This window comes from Pezoporus occidentalis, unplaced genomic scaffold (assembly GCF_034315485.1).
Source record: "Pezoporus occidentalis ecotype Australia unplaced genomic scaffold, CSIRO_AGI_Poc_V1 ctg4, whole genome shotgun sequence".
NCBI lineage: Eukaryota > Metazoa > Chordata > Aves > Psittaciformes > Psittacidae > Pezoporus > Pezoporus occidentalis.
In genome coordinates this window covers 4,053,735-4,078,381 of record NW_026915724.1, presented here as the reverse complement: position 1 = coordinate 4,078,381, position 24,647 = coordinate 4,053,735, and the positions used below count along the sequence as shown (strand labels likewise).

Sequence of the window (24,647 nt, the reverse complement as noted above, 5' to 3'; positions counted from 1 at the left end):
GTGCAGGTTGTCCACAGGTTGTTAGTGCACTCCAGTGCACTAAGTGTGACCAGGAAGAAAATTCTTTGGTCAAATCAACTTAGACCTGAATACTAGAGAATGGATTTAAGAGATAAGGCCGTAGCATTCATGTAGGTGTTTAAAGTTATTCTAATCATTAACACTGGAAAGAAGAGGATAGTAGATCTTATCACCTCCACTTCCTGATTAGTCATTTAAAATATATATTTTATTTTGGTGTTGGTTTTTTTTGTTCTCAACACTTTTTTGAAGATGTACAACCTTTGCCTGATCTTGCAGCCATCATTAATGGCAAGACATGTATTTGAAGTTGACAGAAATTGATTGAAAACTAAGCATAGGGTGAAGCTTATGCTCTATACTAGTATTCCTATTATATATGTATTGTGGTGTATCAAGAATACCATGTGGTGTTCAGAGTCAGACTGTATTGTGTTTGCGTGGCAAGGTTCTTGTAGTAGGGGGGCTACAGGGGTGGCTTCTGTGAGAAGCTGCTAGAAGCTTCCCCAGTGTCCAGTGGAGCCAATGTCAGCTGGCTCCAAGACGGACCTGCTGCTGGCCAAGGCTGAGCCCATCAGGGACAGTGGTGGTAGTGCCTCTGGAATAACATAGTTAAGAAGGGTGGAAAAGTTACTCTGCAACAGCAATTGCATCTGGAGAGAGGAGTGAGAATATGTGAGAAACAGCTCTGCAGATGCCATGGCCAGTGAAGAAGGAGGGGAGGAGGTGCTCCAGGCTTTGGAGCAGAGGTTCTCCTGCAGCCCATGGTGCAGCCCACAGTGAGGTAGGCTGTGCTCCTGCAGCTCATGGGGGTCCTTGGTGGAGCAGATTCCACCTGCAGCCTGGGAAGGACCCCACGCCGAAGCAGGGTGTTGCCTGATGGAGGCTGTGACCCTTTGGGAAGCCCTTGCTGGAGCAGGCTCCTGTCAGGACCTGTGGCCCCGTGGAGAGAAGACTCCTTGCAGAGCAGGTTTGCTGCAGGACTTGTGACCGTGGAGGGGACCCAGGCTAGAGCAGTCCGTTCCTGAAGGGCTGCACGCCGTGGAAGGGACCAACACTGGAGCAGTTTGTGAAGAACCTCAGCCCATGGAAAGGACACATTGAATTTCATGTGGGACTGTCTTCTGTAGCAGGGATCTCATGCTGGAGCAGGGGAAGAGTGTGAGGAATCTTCCCCTGAGGAGGAAAGAGCAGCAGAGACAATGTGTGATGAACTGACCACAGTCCCCATTCCCCATCCCTCTGTGTCAGGAGGGGAGGAGGTAGAGAAATAGGGAGTAAAGTTTAGCCGGGGAAGAAGTGGAGAGGTGGGGGGAAGGTGTTTTTAGGATTTGATTTTATTTCTCATTATCCTACTCCAATTTGACTGGTAATAAAGTAATTTCCCCAAGTCGAATCTGTTTTGCCCGTGACAGTAACTGATGAGTGATGTCTTCCTGTCCTTATCTTGATTCATGTTTTGTTATGTTTTTCTGTCCCCTGTCCAGCTGGTGAGGGGAGTAATAGACCGACTTTGGTGGGTACCTGGTGTCCAGCCAGGGTCAACCCACCACAGGTATATTCACTAATGCATTGGATTTTTGTGTCTCTAACAGTTCTGAAACACTGAGAAGAGACTTGTGCTTAGTCTTTCATTTGGGAACAGCTAGCATTTTCTTCCACCGCTTCTGGTTTTGATGCTAATTAATCACTACTCATCATTTTTTTCTGCAGTGAGTACTAATTTTCCAATACTGTGTCAGAACAGAGTGGACTTGGATTCAGTTTTCTGCAGTGTTATTTGCTGAGCAGGTTGTGACTATAATTTCTCAATATATGCTTCAAGCCAACATTTTAGGGAATCCATAGAATAATAAAGGGTAATTGAGGGCAGTCACAGGAAAGAAGAAAGTGGAGAGAGGACATGCAGGCTTTATGAGGCGAAGACGGGGATGGTGATGCATAAACAGATCATATTGCATACCTGCATAGTGAATGATCAGTAATGAGGAGGATTTTACTCCGTAGGTTTAGACAATTATGCAGGCACAGTTAACTGGATTGTTTCCTGATGATGAAGTACAATTCCCCTCCATTATAGGCAAGAGCAGTAGATAGTTGCCATTGGTCATTATGTTCAAATTGCTAGCAGTTTTCTTGGTAGTGTCTCTTTTAATCCGTTCTGTCCTGTATTTGTGGCCTTCTGTTATTCTGTTACTGTGGTTAGGGCCTTTTGTATTTCATTAACCAGGGTATCCACTTAAGAACTTTCTGTTCTTTTGGTTTTCATCTTTTGGAGGACTTCATCTCTCTCTCTTTTTTTTTTTTTTTTTTTTTTACCTATGCATGCTGCATATGAGAATGAGTTCCATTTTATTTCTTTGCTGAAGTTTTGCATAGTTTGACTCTTGAACACTTCTCTTTTACACAAATTAGAAAGATAATCCTTTCATGCAAGATGCAGGAAGACTGTAGGCCCTCCCTTGTTTAAAAAGGTATTTTCATCTAGATAAGAAAGGTAGGACTAACCTTCTGGAGAAAGAATTAATGAATTTAGTCTGACTCAGCAGACATCAGTCTTCTACTCACTAGTGGTACCTGTTAACAGATAGTAGGAAGTCCTCTCCACTCAGCTATGAATGGTAACACACAGACTCACTTGATTCCAAACATATTTACTAGTTAAATCCTTATTTATGGCTTAGAGGTGGGAAGGAAGGTGGGTGGGAATTACATCTGAGGCTGTATCAATTTTCAGATTTAAGACAGATTGCAAAACAACTTCAACACTTCAGCCTCATTTCCCCCTGTTGAGTGTAGGTCCTCAAATCATGCTTTTTTCAAAACTGTTACTTCTTTGCCATTTCATCTTACGGGTTTTTGCAGGTAAAATTCCTGTGAACCTATAGGTGAACTTCTAAATGCTCTAGGGTGTGCAGTTGTTAGTGCTGGCAGTAAGGTCTTGGGTTAACCCCTTCAATTCTGCCAGGTTTCATATGCTGGCTTATTCTATGTAGGTTTTGTCTGTTGTGGGTTGTTTTTTTGCTGTTGGTTTGTTTTTTTTTTCTTTTGCTTTTGAAAGCTTAGACATCTTTCTGTAAGAGATTATTGGCATCTGAGAATACTGTGGTTAGACACCTAGTTTAGATTTGAGGAATGCCCTTTAGAAACGCCTCTTCTGGGTTTTTTGTGGTAACACGTTGCATAGCACTACCTAATTTTTTTTAGATTTTTTTTTTTTTACATTTAACTTGGAATGTAACAAGAATTCTAAATATGAATTATTTCAGCAATGAAGCTTCGCTGTTGGGTTTTTGTTTTTTTTTTCATCTTTCTAAAATGTGAACAGAAGGTGTATGCCTAAAATTGGCTGGGACAGAGTATTCAGAATCAGCACCCACTCATTTCTGTCTGAGTGAAGTATTGACCCACTTTGCATGTCAAGCATCTAATCCAACAAAATCTTTGTGTGCTGATAATCTCAATGAATAATCTTGGTGCCTGTGAGTATCCATACATGCAGACTTTTGCATTGCTGTACCCCTTTGGCATCCAGTTGTGTTGTCATTTTGGCAACCTGGCAGTTTCTGTGAATTTGAAAGCTGGATCAGCACTCTTAAGAACAGATTGCAATAAATGTACAAAGAGCTCTGAGATAAATTTAGTGTTTTGGAATTCTCTTATTTATAGAACTGCAGCCAAAAAGCATCCCACAGGTACATGTTGTTATGCAAACCAAAAAAAAACCCTCCAAAAATCTCTTCTCAAAATAAACATACCAACCCCTTGATTACCTAAGAATTTTTCTCAAAGTAATGTGGGTTTAGAACTATAATTTTTATTTTTAAACAACACAAAGGCTGTGTTCATATTACTACACTTACCTCCTTTTAACAGACAAAATTCCTGAAGTAAAATAATATGAAATCTTTTTTTTTTTATTATTTATGTTTTTTTTTTTCCTAAATGAGATTGCATTATATTATGCCATGGCTTCCATTATTTAATTTAAATAAAATAATTATGCTTCTGACTTAAACCTTAAAACGTCCTAATGTACCTGTTTGGTGGCTAACAGTAATTACAGTGCACCTTGTGACTTAGTCAAAATTCAAGAGTGAATTTTGGAGTTTGAACCACCTTTTGAAGCAATATTTGCTCTCAATTCTTAAATACACAAATATAGACATGCTCAACTTTAGTATCTCATTTACAAGTCTGATTCCTCACAGTATCAAATTATGTTTTCAGCTGCAGTATCTGCAACGTGAGTGATAGGGATGCTCGCAAAGAATTGCTTTCTTTTGAGCTTGCTCAAATACTCTTCTGTTTTGTTATTATACTTAATTGGTTACACTCTATTGCAAGCATGAAAAAGGTCTGTTCTGGATGATGTGAATTTGCTCAAAGAAGTATATAATTTCAGGTAGCTAGATGGAGCCTTTGCAGACCAATTTTTTGGTATTTTGACGTCATGAGTATCATTTTAGGTACTAGCTGATTACCCAGTTACATCGTTTCAACTTGCCAGTCCCTCTTTCTGTTTTCCAAAGAATGTGTGGAAACCAGCAGTGATCTAGAAATGCTGCAGTGTTACACAGTGGGGGGTTATGGAATCATATAGAAGTTCTAATTTTGTTTGGTTGCCAGCTACAGTAGGACTTTGTGATAACCTTGATGTGCACTGAAGTAAAAGACCTACTAAATGGGAATCAAAGTCAAATGGAACAAAAATGGGGTAGAGATGTCCTTTGCTTTTCAGAGAATTCGTTGTGCATTCTGATAGTTGATTTGGTAAAGTTTTCTTTAAGGGAAATGAAGAAGTCTAATTAAAACTATAGACAGACGCTTTTCTACAGTGCCATGGGCAATGGCTTTATCCTTTTTGCTTGGATTTATGGTGACCAACAAGATGCAAAAGTTTACAGAGATTTCCTTGTGCATGGGGCATTCACAGTTCTCTCCTGTGGAATCTGGGTTTAAGAAAAGAGGTTGATCCTTAATAAGAAAAATCACATGTTTTGGTCTTGCTACCTGACCAGTTAATGTCTCAACATTTGAAAGAACTTGTGTTTTTGTGATGTCTACTCCTCTGTGAATTTGTCTGAAGTTGTTGAAGGTTTAAAAAAATACTGGAAAGAGACACAGAAAGAAATCACAGATAGAGGCATGAATTCGTGTGGTCACAAACATAGATGATACTCACACAAGCCTTGTTTCCACAGTGGCAAAACAAACTTTCAGGAAAGGGAAACATGAACTTTCTTAATTGCTCTTTAAAAAAAAAAAAAAAAAAGATATTCCTTCTGGGTACAAGACTCAGAAGGATTGTGTCTAAAGTACAGAATGATAAAATGAAAGAATCATAATAAGTTCCTTTTGTTACATTAACTTTTAGTGCTTTAAACTCTCAAAATGGCAATTACTTTACTTTCTGAGAGGAGAGCAGAAGGCATACGTGGCTGCCATAAAACTTAGCTGGGAAAATGAGAGGTAGTTTTCAATTGAGTTGCTCTTACCATCATGTAGCAGCAGATCCTGACTGCTCAATGCTAAAGTCTAGAGCTAGCCGATGTTTAAAAATAAAATGAGTCTAATGTCTTTGCTCTAGGATATGCACTAAGACAATGATGACTTTGAATTTTTGTCTGGGAACCCCTGTAGTAATGAATCAGTGTGGATCAAATAAGCCACATTACTGTGGCTCTTTCTTCTTTGTTTATCTTTTATCACATCATCATTCTTCCAAGTTTTGAATGATATTTAAAGGATGGTGTTAATTAAACCTGAAATAAGCTCTTTGACTGTTTAGTTTCTTTTGATGAATCCAGTCTTTTGGTACAAAGGACAAATGTAAATGTCAAATATTAAATAGAAAACTTTAATGGCTTTAACTCATTCTTTAATTTTTTCTAATGGATTCTTTGCTGTTACTGAGTTATACTTTTCCAAGTGGGCTACGTTCTGTCATCTCTCGAGTCAGCATAGTCTCAGTTTTCTGGTTGTTTTGAAGCTTCTGAGAGGGAAAGGGGGCAGTTAGTACCTTAACCAGCATTTTTTCTGTGAGTGATGCACTGCTTTACTGTTCTGGAGCAAGTGGTTTTCTTAGCTGCTTTATCTTGGCGTTGGCTAAAAAAGACACACCTAGAAAGACACTTCTGATTGCTTGCTTTTAAAAGTCTTACTTTGTACGTGGAAGCATTAAAAAATTGAGTTAGAAACATAATATTTAAGAGCATGGGTTTTTACAGTTCGCCTCTAATTTTGAAGGTTTAATTAATACTCTTCCCTTTTTCTCATTGTCTTTTCTTCCCACTTGGTACTTTCCTTTTTCTTTCTTGTTTATATAAATGAAGAGAGGGACACCAATAATTTCTCAGTTTAATTTGTCTAGGGATTTTTTTTTTTAATTGTGATTTTTATTTTTTTTGTCTAGCAATTTATTTTTTTTTGGGGGGAAACATATGTTTTTGTGTGAGTGAAGGGTACTGCAGATACATTGTCATCTTTGGACTTGACAGGTGGCCTCAGGCATTTTTCTGTTCACCAGTTTTTGGTGAACACTAAGGCCCTAATGCCTTAGTGTGTGTAATATCTAGATAAACAGGAGGTGTTATTAGCTGTGTTCTGTATTATCCCCCTTGCATGGATGCACACTTTCTTATTCGCCTAGCTGTTAAGTGTGAAAGAGGTATATTCTGTATTAAGAGAAGATCTTCTCTGCCTGAAACTTGAAGAAACAGTTAAAACCTGGTTGAAAGCAAAATATTTTTTAAATAGAATTGTTAGGATACTGGCTAAGGCAGTGTGCTGTTTTAGGCATTCCTGAAGGTGATGAAGAGCAACTTATTTGATAGGAAGAACAATTTGGAAGTTTAATTCTAGGACATAGGAAAAGACCATGATCACTTGAAATATGCACCTATGCCTTTGCCAGGACAACCCAACATCCATATCTATGCTCAGTAAAGAGAGTAATAACCTTTTAAAAACCTAGCAAAAGACATTTTTGGAACTTCACCACTGAACAAGTGCAAAACCCGGAAAAACTAGTAAAACACTTAAATGAGCTGTGTTGTCATCCTGGTCATACTAGAGAGGGACAAATGATGGCAACGTGCTGGGGCTTCGCCTATGCTTACAGAGCCCTGTTCAACACTCTCCAGCACCTTCAAAGGGATGTCTCTGGATCTGATGGCAAAGCAACAGACAACACAGCTACTCCAACTCCGAATACAGCAGCTGCACCAGCCCCAGTGACAAGTACAGCAGCTACTCAAACTGACTACAACAGACAACACAGCTACTCCAACTCCAAGTACAGCAACTACACCAACCCCAACAACAAATACAGCAGCTATTCAAACTTACAACAGACAACACAGCTACTCCAACTCCAACTACAGCAACTACACCAACCCCAACGACAAATACAGCAGCTATTCAAACTTACAACAGACAACACAGCTACTCCAACTCCAAGTACAGCAGCTACTCAAACCCTGACAGCAACAGACAGTGCAGCTGCTGGTGCTACTCAACCCCCAAGCACAGCGGCTGCACCAACCTCGGAAACAGATATTGCAGCTAAACCAAAGGACCAATTAATACCAATATTGGTTGTCCCTATATGCAAAGGGAAAAGCAAACAAGAGGCACAAAAAACAACCCTTAAAGTGAAGAGAAATGAAGAACCAATGCACTTACTGCACATGGAACAACATCTGATCAAGAGTTATGTAGATCAGAGGAAGACAAAGAAGAAGAGGGGACTTCTCGACCCTCAACTGAGCTACAGAATATGCGAAAAGATTTTACTCAAAAGATTTTGATGGCCTAAACTTTTATGTCAGGTTCTGTATGCCATGCTGTGTTAATTTCTCCATTGGCTATGCAGTTTCTCTGAATACCTATTTTCAGTTCCATCCAGAAGTGTTCAGGAAGAGTCATTAGAATGAAGTTATGGTGCCCCTCTGGTTTTGCTCTTGGCTTAGGCAGTTTTCTTTTCATAGTTGTATAAAATTCAAGCATTATTTTTGCATTAAACATAGGGTTTTCAGTGAAAAACCTCAGTTATGAACATAATTTCACATAACACTGTGAGGAAATATGTTACAAATCTGGGAAATGCCCATACAAAATGAAGAATACATGGGAACTCGCTTACTCATCGTAAGTAGAAAGCTATTTTACTTTAGCTACCTCTTATAAAATTTCTGTTCATGTGGAGAATGGAAATTGTTACCTTCTTTTGTATCTATATGAAGCATTCTTTCTCTCTCCTCATTTTGCCAGCTCCCTTGGTTATTCAGTGAGTAAAATCATTTTATTCATGCACCAGATTTCTCTGTAGCAGCTGGAACAATATGGTTATCAAACTCTTTTGTTGGCTTCTGGAGGAGCTGTTTCTGAGGCAGAAATAAGAAGAGTTTGGGTCTTTCAGTTGTGTTGGAGGTGTTTTAACAGAATCATTCCCCCTCTCATAGCTGGTTTTACCCCAGACACTCTGGTGATTTAATACTACTCCGAACTGCAGGTTGTGCAGCTGATGTAATAGACAGTTGCTGCAGGTTCTTTTCATCTTCGTTGCTGACTGCCTGTTCTGGCTGTCCTTATTCCAGAACTGACAGTTGCCTCATACTACAGTTACCCAGTGTAGGAAGATGAAATAGAAGAAAAGGAAGTCTACAAAGTGAAAGTGTTAAGTTAGTTTAGCTCAGTGGTTTGCCAGGTGGTCTGATGAGGAGCTTGGTGTTGACTCACGAGAGAAAATGTGGGTGGCCAGTGGGTGAGGGGAAGGAGAGGAGCATGGCTGCCTTTTTCTCCGGTAGCAAGTTGCTATATGGGCATAAGTGATCTCCAAATTACTCTATGAATTGCTCAGCCCTAATTGCTAATTGCTTAACCCCAGAAGCTTGTGTGCTTAAGTTAGCTTCTTATGGATTTTGCTTTTCAAAAGTGCAGCTCTCCATAGGTAGGAGAATGCATGGACCTTCCCAGCCTCTTCTGTGAAGGAGCAGAAGAGAGAATTGAATAATAGGGAGGATGGCCTAATGAATTAGGAGGAAATGGACCATATGAATACACTGAGCGTGAAAGTGAGAATGGATCAGAAATGGAAGTGGATGGCATCACAAAGATTAATACTACATTGCCAACACATTTTCTTTTCTATTTTTTTCCCCTATAATCAAATGGTTACCTGGGATCTGTACTTTCTTTTTTTTTACAAAAAGTTTCTGGTGCTTGTGTTTGCTGAGAGTTTCTCACCCTTCAGTCATGTTCTCAGCATATGAGAGTATGTTCACATAAAAAGAAAATATAAGAACCTGTAACTTTTTCAAAAACATATATATAGAAAATATAGCTTCTTATCGTCTAAAGAAATGTGCATATTTTGCAGTGTCTAATTCCTAGTACTTGATCTTGCAATACTTCTTGGGTATAGATTTGCCAGGGAGTTAAAATTGTCCTTAGCAGTACTATTAATACTGGTTGCTGTGCCACAAACTCCACCAAGATTGCATTACGCTCTAAGTTGATAGCCATTGTGTCTCTGCTGACATTTGTATGGGTGGAGAGGTAAACTGGTGATTGTGAAGAGTTCCTCTGATCAGGTATCTATACCAAAGAAAGGAATTCTGAATTATGAGTTCTGTGTTTCTTTTGGTGTATTAATTCAGGAAAGCTGCTCTGTCTTGTTGATAGCAGAGTATGTACTAGAAGCCTAAATAAGTGGAAGCTGGCTCTTCTGGAGACTTGGGTGGTTCATAGAACTGAAGGAAGGTTAGTTTCATCTGTAAATCACCTTAGGAGAACTTGTGACAGCAATTATGGATAGGGCAGTTAGAAAATAATTTTGTGAGGCAGATTCTGTGATAGTTTTTTAGAGATGGAATTGGGGGCACAGATGTGAGTAAGGCTACAGTTTTATGCGAAGGAGAAGAAATGAAAGAGACAGGATAAGATTACTGGATTTCTATGACTGGGTTTACTGGGATTTCTCAGACTAAAAAGTGTGCATGTCCATGTGCATGTACCACACAATGTGTATAGATGCTTGGAAGCCTTGGGACACACCTGAAAATCCTATGTGCACAAGACAGAGATCCTGCATTAAAGAGGTAGGTGCTGTGTGTTCCTGTTCAGAGATATTGTATTAGCTGCACATGTCCAAGCCAGTTGGGCATGACATGCTCAATACACCCAATGTTACTTGGGTATTCATCTTCATAAGCATTCTGAAGAATCTTGTCCTTCCTGCCTAATCAGGACAAAGTAGAGATGTCCAGGGAAACACAAGCTGAGGACAAACCCAGGGTTTGCAGATGCTGAATTTCCTCTGGGTATGCCATCATGAAACACCTTAATTGTGCTGAGGATGAAATCTGCACAGGACAACTTTGGAGAAATGGCAGGTTGCAACTTACTCACGGAGTGCCTTTTTTGGACGCATCCTTTTGCTCGGTGTAGAGCTCCCAGGAAAGAAGGGATACACAAGAAGAGAAGACTAAATTGCTAGAGCAGCAGAGTTAATGTCTATTTCTTATCCTGTGAAGGAGGAATACCAGAAAGAAGATGGGAGGGGAGAAAAAAGAACAAAGGTAAATAACAAACTCAAGAGAATTTATTTTATTCTGTTTTCCTGTGTTAATAGGAGAAGGATTAGAACAGTGAAGTTGGCCAAAATGAAGATCCACTTAACATTTATTTAATGACTGAAGAAGTTAAGAATTTGGGAGAGAGGAAATAAAACATACAGTAGTTAGGGTACTGAAATGGTGGCAGTTATCTGGCTTCTGTGCCTATTTCTGCTACTGCTGTCCCACTGCATTTTCACGTATTATTCTGTGCTTCCCCTTCTTTTGTCTGTCTTGTTTATCTGCACAGAGACTGCAAACCTTTCTGGTTCTTAGAGTCTTCACATGGTTTGGAAGTTTTCACAGCAAGGCACTGAGCTCATTATGGCCCCTCTGCTTCCTTTTTTTCCTTTGTGCTGCTTCAGTGCCTGGTATTGCCATTAATCCCATTAATTTGTGTTACACATTCATAAAAGATTTCCTCTCCCTCCTTCCTTGCTTAGTGTGGTGGTTCAGAGCTTCTGACAAGTCTCAGGGCTGCAGTACAGTGCATGTGAGCCTGTTAGGTTCCTACAGGGAGCCCTGCTGCCCTTAGTGAGGCCCCGATTCACAAGAGGAACGCCTTCACTTGTAACCAAGCAGATTTAGTCTAACATTAAATTAATAGCAATCAAATCATCAGGAAGCTTTAATTAGGCAATCACTGTCAAGCTTGGGAAGTTACTTTGCTGCATCAGAAACAAACAAAAACATACACCAGTGATTTGCAGGCATTGTTTTCTAAATAAAAAGCAGTGAAAAATAAGAATAATAATGCTTTAGCTCTTATTAAAGATAGATCTAAACCCCTCAAACCTATCACATCTTCTAAAATTACCCAGATGTCTAGAAATGAAGTGATTTTTAGTTGCTTCAGCCATTGCAGCCTTGATAGTAGAAGTGCCTGATGAGAAATGATGGACCTAACTACAGTTCTAGGTAAAATTCAGTGATCTGTCCTTAAAAATTACCATTGCTATCTATTTAAAGATTTTCAGTCATTAGCACAGTAGTATTTATTTATATATCCCCTTAAGGCTCTTGCTTTCTTGTGAAATATACTCCTTTAGTCCTTAGTTTTGAAAACCTAAGCCAAAAGACAGCTCGGGGATGTTGCAGGCCATGTAGGTTAGCAAGGGCATGCTGATTAGATCCACGGTGACAGTTTATGTGGACGACATAGTCAAAGTGCAAATGACAGTTTTTTAGAGATATACCAGTGCTGTGTATGTGTTGAACTTACCTTATTTGGGCTAGAATTTATTTTAACAAATTGTTCCATATGATGTAATTATTAGAACTTGTGTTTTTTGATGACTTTGTTTAAAGCCATTTTTCATGCTTTATTTTTCTCTTGGAAAAAAATGTTTATTTATTGGCTTATGGTTTTGTTATAGAGGCCAGTATTAATATCATAGCTATTTCAAACTTATGCTTTGCATAATGGAAAAATGGCTTTAATATTGAAATCATATATGTAACTTAGCCAATCTATAACTTCTAGAACAGAAAGAGTATGCTGCTTATGTAAGCTGATACTTATTTAGCTGTCCCCATTGTCTCAGACCTACTTTATTTGCGGGCATGATACGATAAGTGTCAGCCTTAAGCCTGTGTAGCCAATGCACTTGTCTTGCCAGAGGCCAAACAGAAGTGTCCGACATCCTCTTATTTCAGAGGCTTTTTTTTCGGCTTGGTATTGACATAATTCTTAGTTTTCAACTGTTCTTTAAAAGTAGTGTGAGGGAGGTTTTTCACATTACTTAGGTGAGGATTCTGTAAGGACTTGGGCATGCAATTAACTTTTTAATGGAACAAATAATGAGTAATCCATGCAACAAATTGTGAAGGTAAACTATATATACATGCTTATGCTTTTTTCGTGTAGCATTGCATATGAATCTGCATTTGAATGAATCTCACTTTCAGCCATAATTACCAATATTATACTGAGAGGTACAAAAGAAAGAGATCAAAAATATGATTAACATTAGTTAGGTCACTTACTCTTTAGCTTATGTCTTCATGTATCCTACTTTGTGTTTGTCCTCTGGATGCAAGCTATGCTACCTTAAATTCCTTCATAATGACACATCGGTAAGCAGATGTGAGTAGGCCTGAGAATGTAAAATTTATAGGCCTAATTTTTGGAAGGTAGGGATTGACAGCAATGTACAACTTAAGGCTGGGTAGAAATATTGCATTCCTTTTTTTGTTCTTGTTGAAAAACACAGCTTCTTTAAACTTTTAAGCTTGATACGGGGAAATGTTTTGTTAAAGCAAACTGTAGTGTTTTTATGATTTGACTTGCAGCTGAGCTTCCTAATTTGATTGAATTGCTTGATGGAAATTATAGTTTGTCTCTTAAGCTCCGACAAGTTCTTTCCATGGCTTGACTATGCTGAGAACAAACTGATGAATCCAGTCTGGAAAACATAGGCCTTAAATATCAATGACATTAATTCTGTCCTCCCTCCAGATCAGGGGTCTGGAGCATCTCTCTTATGAGGAGACACTGTGGGAGCTGGACCTGTTTAGACTAAAGAGAAGACTGAGAGGGGATCTTATTAATGCATATAAACATCTCAAGGTGGGTGCCAAGAGGATGGTGCAGACTTTTTTCACTCGTGTCCAGTGACAGGACGAGGAGCCTAAACTAAAATACAGGAAGTTTCACCTTAACATGAAGAAGATTTTTATGTTGAGGGTGGCAGAGCATTAGAACAGGCTGCCTGGCAAGGCTGTGGAGTCTCCCTCTCTGGAGACATTCAAACCTGCATGGACACATTCCTGTATAACCGGCTCTAGGTGGCCCTGCCTTTGTGAGGGGGTTGCACTAGATAATCTCCAGAGATCCCTTCCAACCATAATGATTCTGTGATTCATGACTTTCACATTGACCAGTAGTGATCACAAATGTAGGGCATCCATATAAAATTAAATCACTACACAGGAATGCAAAACTAGGATATGTAGTTTGGGCTGGGTTTTTTTGTTTTGCTTTTCAGAAGTAATGGCAAAAAGTCCATTGCTGATGGATTAAAAAAAAAAAAAAGGAGCATTAATATTTGGGTAGATTATTGCTTTAGATTTGAAAAAGAAGCCCGTGAGAATAGGCTGTTATGTCTGTGATGGTGCTTCTTTCTGGAGGTGGGCTATTAAGTAAAATGGCTATTCTCAGAACCTTCAGAAGAGTGTTTGGCCAAATTTTTGGACTGGGAATAGGTGGACATTTGTTCACTGGACAAATACTGATGTATCTTATTTCTGTCACATTACCATTTGTGTTCAGAGGTAATAAAAACCTAGATATTTTGAGGCTTTTTCCAATCTAAAAAATATAATTGGAAGCATCTCAATGTAGGATGTTGTAAATAATAACTGTTATGCTGCAAAAATGCTTGAATGAGTTTTTCCGTGGCTACTTTTACACTGTTTTTTTTTTGTCTATATTTGAGCATATGAAAATTTACCACAGAGTTGCACAAAATGTGATCTCACCTTTCTTTTAAGTTCTTATGATAATAGGTACTGTTGTAATAATTAAGAAGCCTTTCTTATAACATCTTTTTGCCCTACATGCAGTGGAACATGAAGTTTATTTCTTCTACCTTTCTATGATATCAAAAGATTTTGTGAGCCTGATGTATATCAATAATGTAATATATATGTGTCTACATACATTTGTGGGAAAAGGGAATGCTTTCTGTGCCTCCCAGAAACTGGATGATTTTTGCATTTGATCTGGTACTTGAGCATTATTTTTATGGTTTGTACAGAAACTGTTCAAACAATGACATTGAAGTTGAAAGTCAAGCCGAGTAAGTGTTACAAAATGTCTTTTTAAAGGTCTCTGTGATTACTGAAATATATATATATGTAAAAGTGAACCACAGTAAGTTTGTATGAGCAATTATATACCTAACTTTCCAGTGTTTGTGGGGTTGGTTGTTTGTTTTGATACTTTGGAGTGTACTTTTGTTTTAACATAGGAATTGAGATTTGAAAAAAACAACATGGAATTTATCCAAATCAAAAATGAAGAGTCAAAAAAACATCTGTGGGCTGTTACAGTCCAGGGACAGCTACTGCCTCATACTGAAATGAAGTCTGCAGTGTTGGTGCAGCTGTATAGTGCTGAGTGTTTAAAAATATGCATTTCTGTCTTACCATTACTTTTAGGGAGTATATTTCTTTCTGGTATATTTCAAGATGTGCAAAAGAAATGTTATCCCTCCTATACGTAGTTAAATCAGTTATCTGCTGAAAAACTCCACTGTCTTTCTCTTGTGTTTTCATCAGCTGGCTGCAAGAAGGAAAAGGCACCCTATTGTGATAGAAAGTAAAGGATTTGCAAGCATAGTTTTTGCTTTGTTGGAGCAGTCAGGTAGCTTGCTGTTCATCTTAAAAGGGGCCTTATAGGGAAGATGGGGAAAGACTTTTTAGCAGAGCCTGTTGTGATAGGATAAGGGGCAATGGTTTTAATAGAAAAGAGGGGAGATCAGGCTGAATGTGAGGGAAGAATACTTTGCAATGAGGGTGGTAAATACTGAAACAGGTTGCCCAGAGAGGTGGTGGATGCAACATCCCTGGAGACATTCAAGGCCAGGCTGGATGGGGCTCTAGGCAACCTGATTTAGTTGAAGATGGCCCTGCTCATTGCAGAGGGGTTGGACTAGATGACCTTTGAAGGTCCCTTCCAACCCAATCTGTTCTATGATCCTATGATCCTCGGTAGGCTCTGCATTCTCCTGGGTTCAGACCTCAGCCTTGTCCAGTATGTGTGTATTCAAACCTTGACACTGAAGGGAGAACCCCAGATGGCAGCCTGGGGGCTGTTCCACAAGCCTGGTGCACTTTCAGGTGGAGACAGAAGCAGTGATGATAACTTCTCAGGGCTCAGGAAGAGCAATGAACTTGGTAGTTTCAGTGAGAAACAGGGAACACTGGAAGTTGACTGGAGGTATGTAGACTGTGGGTAGCTCTGTACCCAGTGTAATATTTCCTTCTCCTAGAAATTTTGCTACTGCCTCTTATACCTGATTCTTCATGGTTCATGTTGCACTCTAAACATGAAAACTTTAAGCCTGTACCATTTAGGTCAAAATGAACACCTGCATGTCTTTTTCCCTGTGTGTGCCAAATCTTCAGTTTGTTTTCTAGTTTGTGATGGGATAGTTATTGTCAGAAGTTTCTGTACTTTGAACAGCAGAATAGCTATTTTAATTTGACTTGAAGTGAAGAGGTTATCCATGAAGGCAGAGTATGTTAGAAATCTGTCAGAAATTGCAAAATAATATTAAGGAAAAAAAATATTTTAAAAGCTGTTATTCTGTTATCTTGCTTGTGATGGGGAGAACCACACTGGTGAATGAAATAAATGTATATGGAACTGATCTCAAGTGGATTTTACTTCCAACTGAACTGAATTATTAATGTGTCTTCCCAGCTGGGGCTGAAGATGAATTGAGGTACAGTGATATCCAACAGAAATAAAGTTGCCAGGACAGAAATAAAATAGTTGCCAGTATCCTGTTGTGGCATGTAATAGATGGTATTAAACAAAATACCGGAAGATCTAGAGTATATGAAAGCATTGGTCAGTATTGTTTGTCGTTTTTTTTCATTTTTTTTTATAGTTCACAGTTATTTAGCTACTTATTACATTATTAATTCATGCATTTGTAATCAAATTTCATTGTTATATCCATGGGATATGTCTTCTGCATGGCAAAAGATTCCTGTATGTTTTCATTTAAAAAGATCTATTCATTTTGATTTCATCATGGGGTTTTGCCATTTGTTTTTTAAATGGCAAAGTTCAAGCGAATATATATATACTTAAGCAAAAACTACACCTAAATGAACACAGGTTAAAACAGATGGTAGTATAAAAGTGTTACTTGCAATAGTAAGTTAGGAAATCTTTATAATTTCCACTTGCATTTATAAAAGCACAGAGTGTGAGCTGTGCTGAACCACACTGAATGTGACTGTGTGTTCTCAGAGGCATTTGAGAGCTATCAGGTATCTTCTTGCAGGTAGTATGCAGTGGCTTTGGTGATTATTCTGATGAGATACTGTGTGACTTATGTTACCTGTGAAAGGCAAATCACTGTGACCTTTCCTGTGGAGGGAAAAAAAGGATCCAAGTAGCTTTAAGTCAATAAAACAACTGCTTGCATGGAAGGTAACCTTTTCTTAAAATGCTATATAAAAAACACTCGTTAGTCTTACTTAATGAGTTCCAGCCACATTTGCAGTATATAAATTTTGCAGATACAAATGAACCCAATTTGACCAATTTGGTGGCCTTCTATGATGGGGCTATGGAACTGATGGACAGGGGCAGAGCAGTTGGTGTCATCTACTTGGACTTGCGTAAAGCATTCGACACTGTCCCACACAACATCCTTGTCTCTAAATTGGAGAGACATCAATTTGATAGGTGGACCACTGGGTGGATGGCTGCACGCAAAGAGTTGTGGTCAATGGCTCAATCTCCGGCTGGAGACCAGTAATGAGTGGTGTCCCTCAGGGATCGGTGTTGGGGCCGGTCTTGTTTAACATCTTTGTCAGTGACATGGACAGTGGGATTGAGTGTGCCCTCAGCAAGTTTGCCTATGACACCAAGCTGTGTGGTTTGGTTGATACGCTGGAGGGAAGGAAGCAGAGGGACCTCGACATGCTTGTGAGGTGGGCTGATGCCAACCTCATGAAGTTTAACCATGCCAAGTGCAAGGTCCTACACCTGGGTCGGAGCAATGCCAGGCACAGCTACAGGTTGGGCAGAGAAGAGATTCAGAGCAGCCCTGTGGAGAAGGACTTGGGGGTGCTGGTCAATGAGAAAGTTAACATGAGCCGGCTTCAGTGTGTGCTTGCAGCCCAGAAAGCCAACCGTATCCTTGACTGGATCAAAAGGAACGTGACCAGCCGGTCAAAGGAGGTGATCCTGCCCCTTTACTCTGCTCTTGTGAGACCTCACTTGGAGTGTTGTGTACAGTTCTAGTGTCCTCAACATAAAAAGGACGTGGAGCTATTGTAACAAGTCCAGAGAAGGGCCCTGCGGATGATCAGGGCACTGGAGCACCTCCCGTATGAAGACAGTCTGAGGAAGTTGGGGCTGTTCAGCCTGGCGAAGAGAAGGCTGCATGGAGACCTCAAAGCAGCCTTCCAATGTCTGAAGGGGAGCTCTAGGGATGCTGTGGATGAACTTTTGATTAGGGACTATAGTGACAAGACAAGTGGTAATGGGTTCAAAGTTAAACAGGGGAAGTTTTGATTGGATATAAGGAAGAAGTTCTTTCCTGTAAGGGTGGTGAGGCACTGGAATAGGTTGCCCAGGGAAGTTGTGAATGCTTCATCCTTGGTGGTGTTCAAGGCCAGGCTGGGCAGAGACTTGGGTGAGGGTTTAGTGTGAGGTGTCCCAGCCGATGGCAGGGAGTTTGGAACTCGGTGATCTTAAGGTCCTTTCCAACCCTAACTATTCTATTCTATGAACCCTTTGTATTTTGCTGTGGTGAAAATGAATTTCCAGATTTTTCTGTGGCAACAAGTTCTGACCTTTCCAGTTCAGAAATCTCTGTTGTGTTGGTGCATATTAAACATCTAGTTCTATTAAAAAAGCTGATTACAACAGAGGCATGAAGTCTTATGAGACCAAGTCAATCTCTCACAGGTAAATAAAAGGAAATTAAGATGCATATCTGAATAGATATTCATCTATTCAAAGTGTATGCATAAAACTTATAATTAGACTATTACTGATGATTGTTTAGCTGCTGTACTGAAGGAACATCTCCAAATGACACGATTTAAGTAAATTCTAACAATCAGGGAACATCTGTTAACTTTGGTGGAGTTTGTTTAGTGATCATTACTTGAGCAAATTTAGATTTAATTTATGTAGGCAGGTAAAATCAGGATAATTAAATCTGTGTTAGAATTTCCCTACCCTGAACTCTGTTAACTCACATTCTTCATTTTGTGTAGTTGTTGTTATTTGAACTTCCATGTGAATAGTTTAAAAATTCTTGGTCAAGTTTAAAAAAAACATGAAAACAATTTTTATAATTATTTTAACGCATAGAGCGTATACAGAATATTTAATAACTTTGGCTACACACAATAGACAGCAGAACTTTTTAAAAAAATTCATCTCATATTTATCTTTCTGTGTGACTTTAGTAAATGTAGTAATATTATATCCTATTCCTCAAGTATATTGAGTTGCCTTTTACTGATTATGCAAGAGGTATGGTGCCTTGTTCTGCAGGTTGACAGGGCAAAGTGGCTGATAATGGACACCTGGTGGCTCTGAGTTTTAATTTTTCTGCTAACATGGGCTTGACTGGCTGCAGTTTCATCATGTCTATTATCCTGTGGGTTGTATGTTATATGTTAGTTACATGTGCTGGTGCAATCCCGGAAGACATCCAGGTGATGGTTTCCAGAAGTAAACTTCAAACTGTGGAATGAGCATCAGGCATCCACTGAAAATAAGGCTTTGATATTCTTAATTCTTTTTGTGTCATTAAATATTTAGTTTTAAATGTGAAATTTAAACATGGTAAATGTGTTTTGTAAATATTTATAACCGTTTATGCTGAACAGATCTCTCACTATTTTATATGAATCCAATCCTATTCAGAAGCCTGAAATCCAATTAGCACTTCTGTCTTTCTGTAACTGAGGCTGCTTGCCACAACTTTGTATGCAACAAAAGTATGGACTTTGTTCGCGTTAACCTAATGTTTATAGGTTAACTTCCATTTGCAGTCTCATGCAGTCCAACATTTTCTGTTTACAGCTGTTATTTTCATTATACTTCGTAGCATTTTGCCCCATGTATCACGTTATATTTGCATGTGAAAGCACCAATGAAACCCTTAAAGAAGGCAAAATCTTACTTACTCAGATTGTTTTGTGGTTTTTTGTCTGTTTGCTTGTTTGATTTTGGTGGTTTTTTTTTAGAGCACTCAGTCCACTCTAGAAGGTGGAGGTTTGCTGTTTTTCTAAAAAGCACTGATCAAGGCTTGCATCTTGAATTTAAAATATGGGATGGTTAAAAGAAGGGATGGTCATAGCATCCCTCTTCTATTCACTTGCTCAGGGACTGTGATGTGAGATCCTGTTTTCAGTATCCCGTTTAGCCTGCAGACTCATATCTTCCACTTACTTGCAGGCAAGTGTCAGCAGGCCGTAGCATAGCTATTCAGGCAGCCACCTTGGGAGAGTAATCTTGGATTGCGGTCACTTGAATCTGGCCAGTAGTCTCTCATAGGTCCATGTATATATATATATATATATATAGTATGTATGTGTGTATATATGATATATATATATCTATGAGAGATTACTGGCCAGATTCAATGTTTTAAAGCCGGAAGTTGCTGTTCAGAAAGGCTCTGCTTTTTGCTGGTGTTCTGCTAGAGTGCCATGGTTTTGCATGCAGTTAATAGCTTTTCAAATAGAAATGTAAAAAAACCTTAAAATTTAACATTAACTGTTGACATATAAATGTCATATTGTCATTTTTTCTTCAATACCTCTAGCCACAGGGGAAGTTGTTTGAGTTCAGTATCAGGCCATTTAATGTGACTACTCACCACCAGTTGGGGGTGCACAAAATGTTGGGAGGGGACACAGCCAGGACAGCTGACCCCAACTGACCACAGGGATATTCCGTACCATGTGGTGTGATTCGCAGCATGGAAAGCTGGAAGAAGGAGGGAGAGGATGTTCGGAGTGATGATGTTTTGTCTTCCTGAGCAACCATTAGAATGTGATGGACCTGCCTATGATGGGAAGTGGTGAATGAACTCCTTGTTTTTCTTTGCTTGTGTGTGAGACTTTTGCTTTACCTATTGAACTGTCTTTATCTCAACCCACAGATTTTCTCACTTTTATAATTCTCTCCCCCATTCCGCCAAAGGAGGGAGTGAGCAAGTGGCTGCATGGTGCTTTATTGCCAGTAAATGGTGTACCTTCACCACCAGGTTCTGCACCTGGGCAGCGATATCTTGCCACAGTGCAGCAGCCCAGATGGGTTTACCTCTGTTACCAGTTGCTCTGCTTCTGTTGCAATCACCCCCACAGGGCATCTGCCACCATCCCTGAGTCAGTATAGAGATAAAGGACTGGCCACTTTTCTCATTCAGCAATGTCCAAGGCCAGCTGGATGGCTTTCACTTCAGCAAACTGACTCGATTCACCCTCTCCTTCAGCAGTTTCTTTCTTATTAGTTGGTGGAGACATTGCTGTTATCTTGTTGATCCCATCTATGGGGATCTGGTGATGTCCACCTTGCCATGATATGAATTTGACCGGCTGACATGGACAATTTACAGACTGTGTGCATTTCTAAGTTCTAAGATACATCACAGCCGTATCAGATTTATGTTAATGTAATTTTGCAGCAACCAGATGTCTTTTACAAACAGAAGGAATGAATGCTTTTGTATTTTAGGTAGAGTTTGCATTACACATTATGAATAGATTAATGAATATATGAATTACAATTTGTCTCAGTCCAGTCATTACAATGGTAATGAGTGTATTTTCTTCTATATATTCAAAACACTGAAAAATCTTTTTACACTCTTTTTTTGCATGTGTACCCATAATAAAAAAAGATTCTGGCTATATTCAGTATTTCCAGCTATGCATGTTTTTTTTCCCATATGTATGTATTTTTTCTGCATGAGACCAGAAATCCTATTTCAGGAATTTCAGTCATTTGATATAAGCCCTATTTTTAAGTTATCTATTTCAGATTGCTTTGAAATGTTTCACTGACCATTTTTGAAGTTAGTCTGATAATTTCAGCAGTGCTGAAACTATTGGTATTAGAAAATAGTCTTTACATACACTATGAATTTATTTGGGGTGTGCCTGAGCCCTAAGCTTTTTTGAAGCTGACTTTTTCTCTTCCAATTTCTTGTGCTCTTGATGGTGTTTTTACAGCTGACTTAAACTAGAAGTTCTTGTGAGCAAAGGCAGTGACTCTGTAGCACATATTAATTAGATTCATGCTGGCACTAGATAGTCTGTGGTGATTTACAGAAATAGTCTTATTAATCACTTGTATATGCTTTATGTGTACAATAGAAGAATAGTAGTGAGCCATATGAAATGGAGGAGAGAGGAGCACAGCATCAGGCTATCAAACCTATGACTCTGAAGAGTTTGCTGTCAAAATTGCTGTCACAATTGTTCTGGCAGTGCTTTCTTTGAGGCCATGCCACTGTTGGTGGAACAAACCCCAGCATACTCCTTCTAGCTACCAGTGCACTGAAGCAAGCAGGAGAATGAGGGTATGTTGCTTCTGCACTATAGCCAGGACTGTTCTTTGCTAGTTTTAACATGGTTTCAGGCAGTCATGTGATTCTTATGCATAAAAAATACCTAAGCTTAAGTGCTTTGCTGACTCAATCCCTTAATATACCAGTTGTGTTTATTCATGTACAGCCTTCTCCTGGTCGTCCCTCATAAGCCCTCAATAACCATTACTGTAGTAATGCTGTACTGGGTCTGGCTGGGATGAAGTTGATTTTCTTCATAGCAGCCCATATGGTGCTGTGTTTCAGATTTTTGACAAAACAGTGTTGATACACTAGTTACAGCTATAGCGGAGCAGTGCTTGCACAGGGTCAAGGCTTTCTCTGTTTCTCACTCTGCCCACCAGCCAGCAGGCTGGGGGGGGGGGCAAGAGTCTGGGAAGAGACACAGCTGACCCAACCTGAGCAAAGAGGTACTTCTTGCCATACAATGTCATGCTCAGCAATAAAACTGGAGGCTAAATGTTCTGAAGTAGCCGTTGCTTGGGAACTGGCTGGGCAGTAGGAGATGGTGAGGGATTGCCTTGCCATCACTTGTTTGTGTTTTTTTTTTTTTTTGTTTTCTCTTCTGTTTGGTTATTAAACTGTCTTTATCTTGAGCATGAGTTTTTCTTGGTTTTGCTCTCTTCCCGTTCTTTCCCCCAGATGGTGGGTACTTAGCTGCTGGCAACTCACCACAGGTAGCCACAAAAATACCGACTGCTTTAGTTCATATGCCACCCTCCCTCGGGGGGGGGGGAAATTAAAAAATAAAAAAGGTGCTGGGTAGGTAGAAGCAAAGTCAGTGAAGTTTAAACTGGAAATATGATGTGATTTATTTTTTAATAGTTGTGGTAATGAAACATTGAACACAGAGGAACAAGTGGCTCCACCTTAGACCTTGAAATTGGAATAATTACTTCAGCTGATCAGAGAAAGATCAGTTCTACCCTCCTAAGTTAGCTTTTAGGAAAGGCAGTGATGTGCAGTCAGTGTTGGTTTATGGCTGTAATTTAATAAAATCAATCCAGGTTTTAATAGTCTTTCCTAGACTTTATCTGTGAGTATTCCTTTTGATGGAAATCCGACAGATCTTTCAGAAAACCAGTAGTTTTCATTTTCTGTTTCTTGAACTGTGAAATGCCCTGCCTTCAGGGTAGAATTTCCATTGGTTGATAGAGTGGGTGGAAGCTGAGGGAGATTTCTGAATTACATTTTAGGGAAATCTTACGGTGTTTCTGCTATAGCACAAGCTACCCTTGTTTGATAAACCCTTGTCAAGTTCAGATAATGATATGGAAGGCATAGTTCCACATGTGTGAGATTGTTGTGCAGAGACACAGGACTGCTGAAAAAGTGTAAGCTATCACAGAAAGTCTTCGTGATTTGGAAACCATGGCAGAAAGTGTGATAACTGTTGACATGCTTGGCATATCTGACGGCATGTCTTTAACCTTTTGTTCTTGTACTGAGAAGTAATTAATGTTTTAGAGTAACCTAGTACCAGCAGTCTCTCTTTTGACAGCTTTCTTGTCTGAAGAGATTGAATGGAAGAAATGAAATCTTTCAATAACAAAGCCAAAGAGCAGAGATGTTTGCAGCTACTTTGTGAACTCAGAAATCATATAATACATTTGGGAAAATGGTATTTGAAATATCAAAAATAAGACAAGAGAAAGAAATCCCTCAAAGAATATATAAGTGAAAAAATACAACAAGAGGTTCAGGTAGATATTACACAATATGATGTGCATGATGGAGTTTAGTAGAATATTATGAGCTCTCTTGGTGAAACTTCGTAATTCTCCACCAGACCTCATCTATGCAAAAGGTTTTTGTTTCCAGATCACTAAGTAAGGTCACTGATGCATATTTTATGAACTATTGCATATATGAGTTAGATTTATCTCAGATAGCACTAGTTCATCCAAGTCATGGAACTGATTATGTGATTTGCAAAAGGTTTGTAGTGGAAAGAGTATGTTGTTCCATACTGCTTTCCAGAATCTCCCAAAGTATATGGTTAATAACATAGCGCCCAAATTGGTCTTCTGTTATTGAATTGGTACAGATATTTAATAGGTGGACTTTTAAGGAGGGCTGTTAGCTATTCAAGGTTCGTTTTCAGACTCCCTCTTACTATTGTTATTGTATAAACCAAAAGTTTGCCACTTTTACATATCAGAGTTCTCATCTGGATTTGGGATATGAAAAAAAAAAGCAGTTTGAGATTTTCAATTACAGTACTCAGAGTATGAAAATGTTACCTGTGCCTGTACTCCATATTGTAGTTCTCCTGCCAGTGCCACCTTTAGGGGAAGTCTGTTTGCACCATAATATGACGGTCATCATATCAGCTTTGTACTTTCTCTTTAGTTGTTCATCTAAAGGAATTTCTTTGTGGGCTGTGTTCCATGCTGTGTACTGCAGTTTTTGATTTTAAATTTAGCTGCACAGCTAGCTGAAATGGCAGGAGTTCATAGTGTTGACGCTTTGATCAAAGAAAGAGTTGGTTGAAAATTTATTAGTCAGTTCCAGGTAAAAGTCTGAGTATTTTCATAAACAAGATAAGTAGGACTACCAGTCCTGTAGAGGTTTGCTCTTAACTGTTTTTTCTGTCTTGGTTAGTTTGAAACAACTAGTATGGTGCAGGCATGCAAATAGCTTTTATGTGGAAATTTGCTTTCTCTTCAGTAGTTTATTTTATAGG

At 39.1% G+C, this 24,647-nt stretch overlaps 1 protein-coding gene across 4 annotated transcripts in view; it reads left to right on the top strand.

Annotated features, from left to right (window-relative positions):
* CUNH8orf34 (chromosome unknown C8orf34 homolog) overlaps positions 1-24,647 on the top strand; it is a 166,393-nt gene that overhangs the window by 2,100 nt on the left and 139,646 nt on the right. The gene's annotated exons all lie outside the window — the stretch shown is intronic.